This window comes from Myxocyprinus asiaticus, chromosome 40, assembly GCF_019703515.2.
Source record: "Myxocyprinus asiaticus isolate MX2 ecotype Aquarium Trade chromosome 40, UBuf_Myxa_2, whole genome shotgun sequence".
Taxonomy (NCBI): domain Eukaryota; kingdom Metazoa; phylum Chordata; class Actinopteri; order Cypriniformes; family Catostomidae; genus Myxocyprinus; species Myxocyprinus asiaticus.
In genome coordinates, this window is record NC_059383.1 from 8116217 (window position 1) to 8128917 (window position 12701).

At 34.2% G+C, this 12701-nt stretch overlaps 1 protein-coding gene across 1 annotated transcript in view; it reads right to left on the minus strand.

Moving 5' to 3' along the window:
• Positions 1-12701, minus strand: part of LOC127430421 (gamma-aminobutyric acid receptor subunit alpha-3-like) — a 293420-nt gene that overhangs the window by 80316 nt on the left and 200403 nt on the right. The window lies entirely within an intron of this gene.

Consider the following 12701-nt stretch of genomic DNA (forward strand, 5'->3'; position numbering starts at 1 on the left):
TTATACATCAACATGACCACCAGCCGTACAAAAAGCGGGCCACTTGTTGTGCAAGTGTGAAATTAGCTTTTTACCTGTTTGGCAGAACAAATAATGGAAAAGTAAAGAAAACTAAAAAGACTTGAAGACAAACAAGAGAAGCAACAACAACAACATGTATAAAACCAACAAGGCAATATTTGTGAACTACAGGAACACTTGCTCATTGGGAATCTGCCATTACAATTCACAACATTACCAACATTATGGAAAAAATATATATCCAAAACAATGCTCTAAGGAAATATATTTAAGGTGTTGGGTCAAATCATGAGAAATAAAATGTTCTTGATCATTTGAGATAAGAGTTCATTGTTCTGTGAAAACATACTATAAATTTTAGAGCTCATAATTTGCTTTGTGTTGGGGACAGACAAGATGAGATGTAGTGAACCATTTTTGGAGCAGTTATTTTTCTTTTCTACACAAAAATAAGAATAACAATTTGCGACTGTATCCCGCTTTTTACACAGCTAGCTGCTGACCAAATAAATAAAGAATTAGACATGAAATATTGATTTGAGTTCAAATAATTGTATTATATGAGAAGAAAGAGACTGCAGAGTGATACGAGATACATACACATTGGGCACAGCTGGGTGTTTCTTCAACTTCAAGCATTTTTATGTCAAAGGGGTTGTTTTTTAATCTTTTTTTTCTTTTTGTTATATGAAGGCCACATTAAAACGAACTTGGAAATCTTTTAGCAGGCATTCATTTATTTTTGGTATGCCTTTTATGTATATGTAGCCAAGTGGAGAAATGTCATGCAATTTAACTCTACTCATAACTTGGGCGTGGCCCCTTTAAGACCATATTTTTGTGACACCCGCTTTCCGGTACTCTTTCATGTAGAGACGTGAACACAAACATTGTGCAAGAGATCTCCCAGTTTTGTTCATCGGTTTATAAATCTTTTGGATGCATATGGATTGCATGTGTGGAGTTTGACCACATTTTGGCACCCATGTGATGACTGGCCTCTACCGTATTTCATTGTAACTTATTTCATTTTTGTATTTAATTCCCGTTTTCCATATTATTAATTTTTTTAGATATATGTGGCCCCATCAACCATTGTTTATTTATTTATTTTTATTTAAACAGTCATCAGAATATAACCCCCAAAATATATTTTTGTATCCTGTGTTGTTTCTTTACAACCCACTGGGTACATACAGTATAGATTAGACTGTTTTAGCCTGGTCCCAGATACAGACTTTCTAGTTGTATAGTAAACTATGAAAATCCATATTAAAAATACAAATTATGACATGTTTAAAGCTATGATAATCTAAACAAAGAGTGGAATAAACATAAATTAATTCAATATTTATTATCATTTTTTTTATTACGACTGTGCCAGTTGTGACACCATTTCCAGAAAACCAAACAGTTTTGCCCCTAATAAAGTAATTTCACAAGTTACTGTACTTGTTAACCAGGTTGAGAAAAGTGTCAGTAAAGAGCAGAATATCAGAATCACTTGTGAGCAGAATATTGTATTGCATCATTTCCAATCAAGCTGTAGTTTTGCCAAATTATGCAAAAAGAGTGAAAATATTTAATTGTGTGTATGGTAACACTTTACAGTAAGGGTACATGAATTATCATGAATTAATAGCTGAAGTAATACTTACTTCAGCATGAATTAATGATGAGTTAAGGCATGGACTTTTTTTTCTGCAGTTTCGCCACAAACATCATAAGATGACACAGGATGATTATTTTATTGATCCATTATTTACATAGATCGTCCTTATCAAACATAGAAAAACACATTAATAATTGACCATAATTTGATCTCAACCTGTTTTGCATGATTGTCCCTTTTCCTTCATATTTACCTTATTTTATATTTACCATATTTACCACTTAGTTCACACATCATCCAGACCATATAGGAAAGAGTGCCCTTGTTACTGGATCAATATTTGGTTTTTACTGTGTCATTATTTTTCATGATTACTTGGAATGTTTCATCAAAAATTAAAATGGTGGTGTTGTTGTTGATGATGATGATGATGATGATAATGTGGACATTTATGAATGTAAATCAACACATAATTTGTTGAACTTCATCCAAAGCGAGTGCAGTTAGCTAACTTTCTGCCCGGAACTACAGTATGTGGTGAGATTGTTTCTGGCGGGGCACTTATAAGCACATACTGTTGGTGTTTGCTGTTTTCCATGCTTATCTGTAATGGCATTTTTAATCTGAAAATATTGGTTGTTTTGTTAGACCGAATTAATTATTAACGTAAGGGTCACACATCATGTTATGTGCAATGTTTAAATGTTTGTTATTTGAACGTTTTATGTACTAACATTAGCCTATTAACATTGACATTCAGTGAGATGGGGAGAGACGAAACGAACAATATAAATCATCTAAAAGTGTCTTGTATGTCTTTACAGCTAAGTTTCAGATTTCCTTTGAGTCTGTATATGTTTAAAATTAGATTTAATTCAATATAGTTTACTTGCATTTCATATATCTTTAAAAAGAGATTTGATTTAATTAATGTAGTTTACACACAATATTTAATTTTTGCCTTTTTATGTTTAACATAACATTATAATTTACTAAAAAGAAATTGCTGATTAAAAAGAAAATTCTACTTTTATTTAAATTTTTTGAGATGGGAAAATATGTATAGGCCTATTTATTTTCTTTAACCTATATTCTGTCTGCATAATTTAAATATATATTTTTTAATCATAGAAAAGCATGGCTGATGCACATAGGGTCATTCATTGAAAATGCCTTAAATATGCCTTCACAGAATTGTTCTTGGGAAATATAAAAGAACAGATCTCAATTCCTTGTGTCTGTCATTCATTCACCATTAAAGTTCCATCAAAAACATCTGGCGTCTAACTGCAACACTTCCTGGACCCATTCTTGCATAGAAACAATGACAAGTGCATTGTTCAGTAAATTTCTCCTTTTGTGTTCCACAGAAGCAAGAAAGTATAAATACATTTTTGGAATGATATGACAAAAAGATTAACTTGTAAAGCATTTCAAAACACATCTTGATGAAAGATGAACTCTTGTCTTTCAGTATTGTTTTGTCACATTAAAGGTGTTTTTTCCTCTTTGAATTTTGCATTTTTTAACTGTTTTTTAATCACTTTTTAACACTTTCTTAATGCATGTGTATTAAATGATTTGTTAATGTAATATAATGTCATGACTTTACTTGGGGCACATCATTATTGACTCATTATTAACTACACAAGTACTACACTTAGTATTCATGTCAGTTAAATCACATATCTTTTATAATCTTTTGGTGGTTTGTCATGAAGGTGTAGTCATAGCATGCATGTGTATGGTGAGTAAAATGAGTTGTGGGACCAAAAGTGGTAGGGACCAACAGTGGTAGGGTGAGGGAATCAGATGGAGAATCATGCAAAATGGGTTAACATAAAATTATTTGTGGCAATTATTAATATATTTATTTTATTAATACGTTTGATAAGGATGATCCGTGTAAATAATGGCAGAATAATCCTGTCATCCTATGATGTTTGTGGAGAAACTGCGGACAGCAAAAGTTAGTATAAAATGATGACATTTTAAATAATGCATGTTTCATTCAAGGTTTAAGCAATGCATATTCTTTCTGATAAAGCCTGTTTGATTTAACATGTAATGTAACAAACATTTGATGTAACATTTTGGGAGTTTACTATCAAATGTTAATTCATGCATTTACTATCAAACATGTACTAACATGTAATTAAGGTGGCTGTTATTCATGCATGAATCCATATGACTCCAGTTATAGTTAAAGTTAGCTCTTCATTAGTTCTTGATTAGTCCATGCCTTACCTCATCAATAATTCATGCTTAAGTAAGTATTAATTCAGGTATTAATTCATGATTATTCATGTACCCTTATTGTAAAGTGTTACCGTGCGTATTTAGGATACATTAAATGTTAGCCATGAAATTATCCTTAGCAAGACAATCAACAATTATTACATAAGATTTATAATACATATTTCATAATACAATGTATCTATCTATCTATCTAACTATATATATATATATATACATATATATATATATATATATATATATAATTTCCATCAGCATCATTTCAGAACAGAATTCTATTAAACACAGATACAGAATTTCAGATGTGCTGGAAATCCTACTGTGCTGGGAATTTTCACGACTGTCAAAAAAATGCCAAAAATCTCCAATAGTGCATGTACATACACTGTTGGACTTTGTTAGTAAATTTTTGCTAAATGAAATTACGTGCTTCATTACACGTTTCACTGCAGTTTCCCAGTGAAATGTTCAGTGGGGGGAGCCAAAGAACAGTGAAATTATGTCGTAATCAGACAAGGTTTTAAGGTGAGTATTAGATGGAGATTTTAATGAGTAAAACATACCTCCCTAACCTAAAACTTTAACCTAAACTTAACCAATAGTAATCTAATATAAAATGAGAAGTAAACAAAACAGACATCCTTACCTTAAACCAATGCCTAAACCTAACCAATAGTGTCCAAAAGCAAAGTGAGAAATGATAAGCATATTTTCTGAAGCAACCACATCATCTTGTGTCATTTCTATGACACTCATCTCATGTGTCAGCTTCCAAAGTCTAACGCTCAATTGGGTGAACCAGAGGCGGACTGGCCATCGGGAGAACCGGGACTTTTCCTGGTGGGTCGGCCACGAAACGGGGCCGCGATATTCTGAAGGGGGTCGTGATAAACAGAAGGGGCTGCGATATGCAGAAGACGTAAAACTCAGTTTGCAAAAATTTAGTTATAGTAATGTTCATTCTATGAGACTAGGTTGCAGCAGCCACCATCTTTGAAGAAAATCTGTTGCCTAGTGCAGCAGTCAATTGAACAGTTTAGTGGTCATTTTACAAAAATGTTTTACTGCAGAGTGAGATCACAATAACAATCATATATTTTAAAATAAGTAGTTTATATTTTAGAAGTGTATATGTTATATGTGTTGGGCTATTCATCAAATAACATCTATGATTTCTAGAGATTCACTCTGCTTACTTTAAAGAGAATAAAACAAGAGGCTATCAATTATGATGATACCATGTTTCCAGCGACACAAAATCTAAATCAAAACCAACCCAAATGAGCACTTTTTACAATGTCTTAGATCTTTAAACAGAAATTAGGAAAAAATACTTGGAAAGATGACAAATATTTAAAGGGAAATAGAGGGATGAGAGAGATAGAGAGACGAACAGAAAATGATGTAATTGCGATTTAAGGCAGAGCACAGAAATAAAATACACAAAGCAAATGACCGCGTTGATTGAGGGATTGAGGGAACTGCGCTTGTAATTGGCTGTCGTTAACAAAGCCACTAATTACACAGCCTACTGTACAACATCTTGTTAAAAAGCAGATTGCACGCCGTCTTTCTGTTGGATTCAATACAGATCCAACGAGGGGTCATTGTGCTGTGCCTGTCAAAAAGAGAAACTGTGGAGGAAAAGGTACTGCTGAAAATGTATGAGAGGAGGACTTTTGTTTTATTGCCCAGTGGGATGTTTTATTCATGAAGGCGTGACTGCTGCGTCACTGTGACCTTTGGTGTTGTTGGCAGGGTTATTAATCTAAAGCTTTGTATTGCACATGAGGAGAGTTATGTAGTTTTGGGACTGATGGCTCCTTACACGTGAAAACAAGGTTCCTTTTATTCGTCTGCCCATGAGGTTTCATGTTGTTTTCCGAGGACAATTTTGTTGGTGAGAAATTAGATCTGTTCCAAAACCTATTGAGCTGCCCCAGTGTCTACATAGGCAGCTGCCTTCAAAAACATCATCCTTACCGTATTAGAATCTCATAAATGGCTGATTTGCAACGCTCTACACAGGCAGTAATTCACAGCACTCCACAAGCCAAGCGCATAGTAGACTCGACTCACAATTGATTTCAATAGAGCTAAAGATAATTTCTAATAATGCTAAACTAGACAGATCAAGTGATAAAACAGTACTGTCTCTTTAAAAATAGGGGCAGTTCGGTGAACGTCTCGCAGAAGTGTTTTGGTTGAGCACATAATAACGAGTGTGGAGTCTAATAGCTTCTTTACAGCATCCGTGCTGTGATAAAATGCAAATGTTCATATTTTTTGTTTGTTTTGGTCAATAACTAGAAGTAAAGAAGAGAAAGGATATTAAAAGAGACATTATTCAATGACAAATGGATTGTGTGGATTTCGTCTATGAACATGTTACATGGAACGAGTCAAACCAAACTTTTCTCTCAACTTGCAGTGAAAGGATCTTGCTGCTGAACTTCTTCACCACTTTATTACACAATCACTGCTGAGTGAAATCTGAAATTTTACCATTCAGTGGCTGATCACAGATATTTTTAGCCATATAGTGTGAAATTTGGTCGCAAGTGATTTATTTGCATTGTAGAGGGTTGCACAAAGAGTAAAAGGTCGATCTTGGGATTTTAAGAATCAATACTGGGATTGTTCAAAAGAAGAGATCTCGCAAATAATCAGAAAATCTACATTTTTACCAAACTTTTACATTGAATATTGTTATTATACTACCAAATTATTATTATTATTATTTTTTATTTTTTATCCCCTTTTCTCCCAATTTGGAATGCCCAATTCCCACTACTTAGTAGGCCCTCGTGGTGGCGTGGTTACTCACCTCAATCCGGGTGGCAGAGGACAAGTCCCAGTTGCCTCCGCTTCCGAGACATTCAATACCCTCCCTAGCAACCGGGCCAATTTGGTTGCTTAGGAGACCTGGCTAGAGTCACTCAACATACCCTGGATTCGAACTCGCAAGTCCAGGGGTGGTAATCAGCGTCAATACTCGCTGAGTTACCCAGGCTTCATACCAAATTATTAATGTGGAACCCAGTCAAGTTGGATATTATTATAATATGGAATAGAATTATTATAATTTTTAAGATTAGATTTGTTTTATACAGTATATTGCGTATTGTCGTATTTCACTTTCACTTGGAGCTTTTATTTTGGTGGAAAACTGAGAGAAGTCATTTGAATTTTGGCAGTTTTTTTCTTATTTCAAATCTGGTGAAACGCTGTCATCTACTTTTCTGTGTTTCCCAGTCACGTAATTAGATTTGTTTAAAAATTAGAAGGGGTTACAAAGACAGTGCCTCACACATTCATTCTGAAGCAAACACAGACTGAATTTTTAATTATTGGACTTGCAGTCTTTTGTGGTTTAATAATTGCACAAGGTCACATCACATTTCTAATTGTATTTTGATTAATTCTGCAGCCCTACAAGGAGCGACTGCAAAATTAGTTGTATATATACACATATATATATATTTAATATGTACTGAATACTAATTAAAAGTCAGTAATAATAATCTGATTACAATAATTAAAAATTTCCTATGTTACACTACTTTTTACTATTATAGTAACTAATTACTTTGTAATCAGATTAAACACATCACTGCTAACTACACGCTCTTTATGAAACTTAATGGCCAAATATTAAGTTAGGTATACAGTCAGCTTGTTATTGTCAAATAAACCCTGACAGGGTGATCAGGGAGATCTTGTATCACCTTGAAGGGGTTAATTTTGCAATAACATAACAACCGACTGACTGTACATTGTTGTCCTTATTACACAGCTATGAAATAAAAATAAAATAAATGGACATAAAATATTGATTTGAGTTAAAATTATGCAGTTATGTGAGAAGTTGAACAGCTGAAATCAACCTCCGGTTATTTCTCTGACATCTTTTGGTGTTTATTTAGTAAATAATAACCGTCTGACTTCTCATTATCTAGCTTATGTCAAGACTACTTGCCAAATAAATAAATAAATGGACATGATTCAGATTAAAATTATTTTATTAGCTTACTTGTAGAGATCCCAGTGATCCGAGAAGCAGGAAAGATGACTCGCAATATGGTCTGATACATCTTAATCCCCGGATGTGCGGTTGTAACTCAGATATGTAAGACCGCTAGATGGCGCCATTGACTGATCAGAGAAGAGTATTCCAAAGCGCCGTGTAATAAGCACATTAAAATGATTGCAATATTCACGATATTGCTTAAATTTATATCGTCAGCAAAATCATTGCTATAATATTGTGAATATTCTATGTCTTAAAGCCCTATACTATCTGCATTGATCCTTTTTGAGTACTGAATAAAATATAAGTATATATATATATATATATATATATATATATATATATATATATATATATATATATATATATATATATACGATATTTCCCCCACTTCGCCAGCCTTCTTGGATTTGTTTTATTCACTGAGCTTGTCGCAGTGCATTATGGAATTGCTTTCTCTGAGAACGATACATGTGAGGCTGCCTAAGAATTACAGTAGGCTAAAACAAGGTATCTTAGGAGGCAGCATAATTAAGTCGCCTACCTTTTGAAACAGACTTAGTGTCAGGAGTGTATCAATGCTATCTTTAATTGCTGCCTTAATAGGCAGTTTAATTAATACTCTAATTGATGCTTCCTCGTTTCCTCACTCCTCTGTCCCCCAGCCCGTGACCCGGAAAATGATCAAAGTCCACCCTCGTGAAGGACACCAACACAAAGCTTCATGAGGAGGCTTGAGTGGAAGTCTTTTTTGACAAAACACCTGACGCAAGCGTAAATTCGTTTCCCCTTTCACATCTGCCACAACAGTTTTAATTCATGTTTACTTTTGCAGTTTAAATAAACAATGAATTTCACATACATTACCAGTAGGGATACACCGATACCAATTTTTTAACACCAATACAAATACCAAGTACTTATTTTTAGGCTATAGGAAATGAAAATGAGGATGCACTGTAATTTTGGAACAGAGCAATGGACACTGTTTATGGTAAGAAGCAAGTACAGATGGGTAATGAGCACCAGACATGATATTTTGTACTGTTCTGATACTCTCAAGAAAAACAAGATGTCATTGAGTCCCCTGAGCTGTGTTCAGAAGATAAGCTACAATATCAACTTGTCTGATCTGGACTGTCTTTCAGACAGCACAGGATTCTGTTTGTAGTTACAGGCATTTTGATACTCTAACTGCACCCATCTAATCCAGTCCAGTACTGCTGCAGAGATTACTATGGCAAGCTCATCTCTGTGCTAATTGTTTAGGGCACACATGTGTACATTGCAGACGTGTTAACATATTCCAGAGACTCAGACCAGCTGTGATTTAGCCACAGGTGGGCCGTGGCAACCCATTGGGCATTCAGGCCCACCCAAATATTGTTTTCAAACCTGTGATAACCAATGTATTATCAAAACTGGATCCTATGAACAACTGAAATGACCAATAAATGTTGCGTGAAAATGAGTGTATTATTTGCTAGATTGAGGTGGCGTAAAGATGTAGCTAAAGCCACACCCCCTTCTTTCAAATGCCATTCAGTGTAGCTGTCATGGTACCAAAATTTCAGTAGTTGGTAAGATACCAGTTCAATTTTATGGTTCTCGATACCAATTTCGATACCACAGCAAAAATATGCTAATATGGTAATGTAATATTGAACATGCTCCTTTAACCTATTTAAAAAGTTACATTTCAATGTAAATAATAAATTAGAACAAATGCATGTGTCCTTCAAGTGTTTCTCAATGAAGTATGCATTGCTAAAATAGGGCCCTACTGAAACCGGTTTTATTTTTTCTCAAATCCTGAGTTTTCCATTTCATTTTCTTTTTTAGTATTTCATGCTTTAAAGTTTAATTTAATTTCATAATCAAAATAAAACTTAAACTTTTAACAAATTAATATCGAACAATTACTTCCCAACATACCATTGCATTTTTTTATTAACTAAACTTTTATTCAGTACAACAGCACTCTTGCTTGTGATTTATTATTATTATTAATATTATTAATAATATTATTAATTATTATTATTATTATTATTACTACTGTGAATATTACATTTTACTACACAGTAGTAACATATTTCTGTCGCAATTTCACTTCAAATCGAGCTTTTATTTTGACATGAATTTTTATTTTGATGTGTGTTTTTGATGGAAGCTTTGCTTGTCCGGATAAACAGTTCACTTCATGGCCCAGTGTGATCATTAAAGCGAAAATGCTGTGATTTAATTATATAAATATATAGTTTGCATGTGCTGCGCACTAAACAGTGGATGAGTGCTCTGCTTTGTCATCTCACATAATACAGAGCACGCATGATTCAGAGGAATTTGGAGTTATGAGCGGTCTGCTTCACATATTTACTTTAAGGCACGCAGCTCATGCAGACTAAGATTGCAGTCTTTCTCAGTTAAATAATCACACTAGGAAATATCACGATTTTAATTTGATTAATTGTGCATAAATTTTTTTCCCAGGTATGTCATATTGTGTGTGAGCATTGGGAAGCATTCGTGTATCAGTCAGACAGCGTGTGGGTACTGAATTAAGTGGGTGCTCTGTACTACCGGTAATGCAGAAACACTGGTATTATGACTTATTTTGTATATTAGGACCGACTTAGTACCAAAGTACTAGTATTTTTAGCATCACTAGTTCCGTGTTGCTGATCCAGTCTAGATTAGGGTTGATATTAGCTAGCAAGCAAATGTTTTGGAAAAAATAAAAGTTCATTACTAAATTGTCAGCCCGATCTATTATAAGTGGAAGCTATCCGTACATTAAACATTTTCACTTTTTTTTTGTATATTTGTATAGACGTTGAAAAATACTGTACAACATGGACGTGTTGACAGCATCTAAAACGTTTTTACATATAACACAACAGGTAAATAAATGTAGCCTATAGTGACAATAATTTTAGTTGCAATACAGTATTATATATACATATATATACAGTTGTGCTCAAAAGTTTGCATACCCTGGCAGAAATTGTGAAATTTAGGCATTGATTTTGAAAATATGACTGATCATGCTAAAAAACTTTCTTTTATTTAAGGATAGTGATCATATGAAGCAATTTATTTTCACATAGTTGTTTGGCTCCTTTTTAAATCATGATGATAACAGAAATCACCCAAATGGCCCTTATCAAAAGTTTACATACCCTTGAATGTTTGGCCTTGTTACAGACACACAAGGTGACACACACAGGTTTAAATGGCAATTAAAGGTTAATTTCCCACACCTGTGGCTTTTTAAATTGCAATTAGTGTCTGTGTATAAATAGTCAATGAGTTTGTTAGCTTTCACGTGGATGCACTGAGCAGGCTAGATACTGAGCCATGGGGAGCAGAAATGTACTGTCAAAAGACCTGCGTAACAAGGTAATGGAACTTTATAAAGATGGAAAAGGAATAAAAAGATATCCAAAGCCTTGAAAATGCCAGTCAGTACTGTTCAATCACTTATTAAGAAGTGGAACACTCGGGGATATCTTGATACTAAGCCAAGGTCAGGTAGACCAAGAAAGATTTCAGCCACAACTGCCAGAAGAATTATTCGGGATGCAAAGAAAAACCCACTGGTAACCTCAGGAGAAATACAGGCTGCTCTGGAAAAAGACGGTGTGGTTGTTTCAAGGAGCACAATACTTGTTGACCCCTATCCAAACATAGCGCTTATGGTTGTGACCATAAAGCTTTATTTTGGTCTCGTCACTCCAAATTACAGTGTGCCAGAAGCTGTGAGGCGTGTCAAGGTGTTGTCGGGCATATTGTAACCCGGCTTTTTTGTGGCATTGGCTTCTTTCTGGCAACTCGACCATGCAGCTCATTTTTGTTCAAATATCGTTGTATTGTGCTCCTTGAAACAACCACACCGTCTTTTTCCAGAGCAGCCTGTATTTCTCCTGACATTACCTGTGGGTTTTTCTTTGTATCCCGAACAATTCTTCTGGCAGTTGTGGCTGAAATCTTTCTTGGTCTATCTGACCTTGGCTTGGTATCAAGAGATCCCCGAATTTTCCACTTCTTAATAAGTGATTGAACAGTACTGACTGGCATTTTCAAGGCTTTGGATATATTTTTATATCCTTTTCCATCTTTATAAAGTTCCATTACCTTGTTACGCAGGTCTTTTGACAGTTCTTTTCTGCTCCCCATGGCTCAGTATCTAGCCTGCTCAGTGCATCCACAAGAGAGCTAACAAACTCATTGACTATTTATACACAGACACTAATTGCAATTTAAAAAGCCACAGGTGTGGGAAATTAACCTTTAATTGCCATTTAAACCTGAGTGTGTCACCTTGTGTGTCTGTAACAATGCCAAATATTCAAGGGTATGTAAACTTTTGATCAGGGCCATTTGGATGATTTCTGTTGCCATTATGATTTAAAAAGGAGCCAAACAACTATATGATAATAAATGGCTTCATATGATCACTATCCTTAAATAAAAGACAGTTTTTTTGATCAGTCCTATTTTCAAAATCAATGCCAAAATTTCACAATTTCTGCCAGGGTATGCAAACTTTTGAGCACAACTGATATGTATATATGAGTGTGTGTGTATATATATATATATATATATATATATATATATATATATATATATATATATATATATATATATATATAAATACACACACACACACCCGTATGAGCCGCTAATTTTTAAATACTGTAAGAAAGAATACCTACGAATACTCATATCACATCACTTTGAAATTATTGTATATTAATATACATTAAATAAAGACTGAGAAAT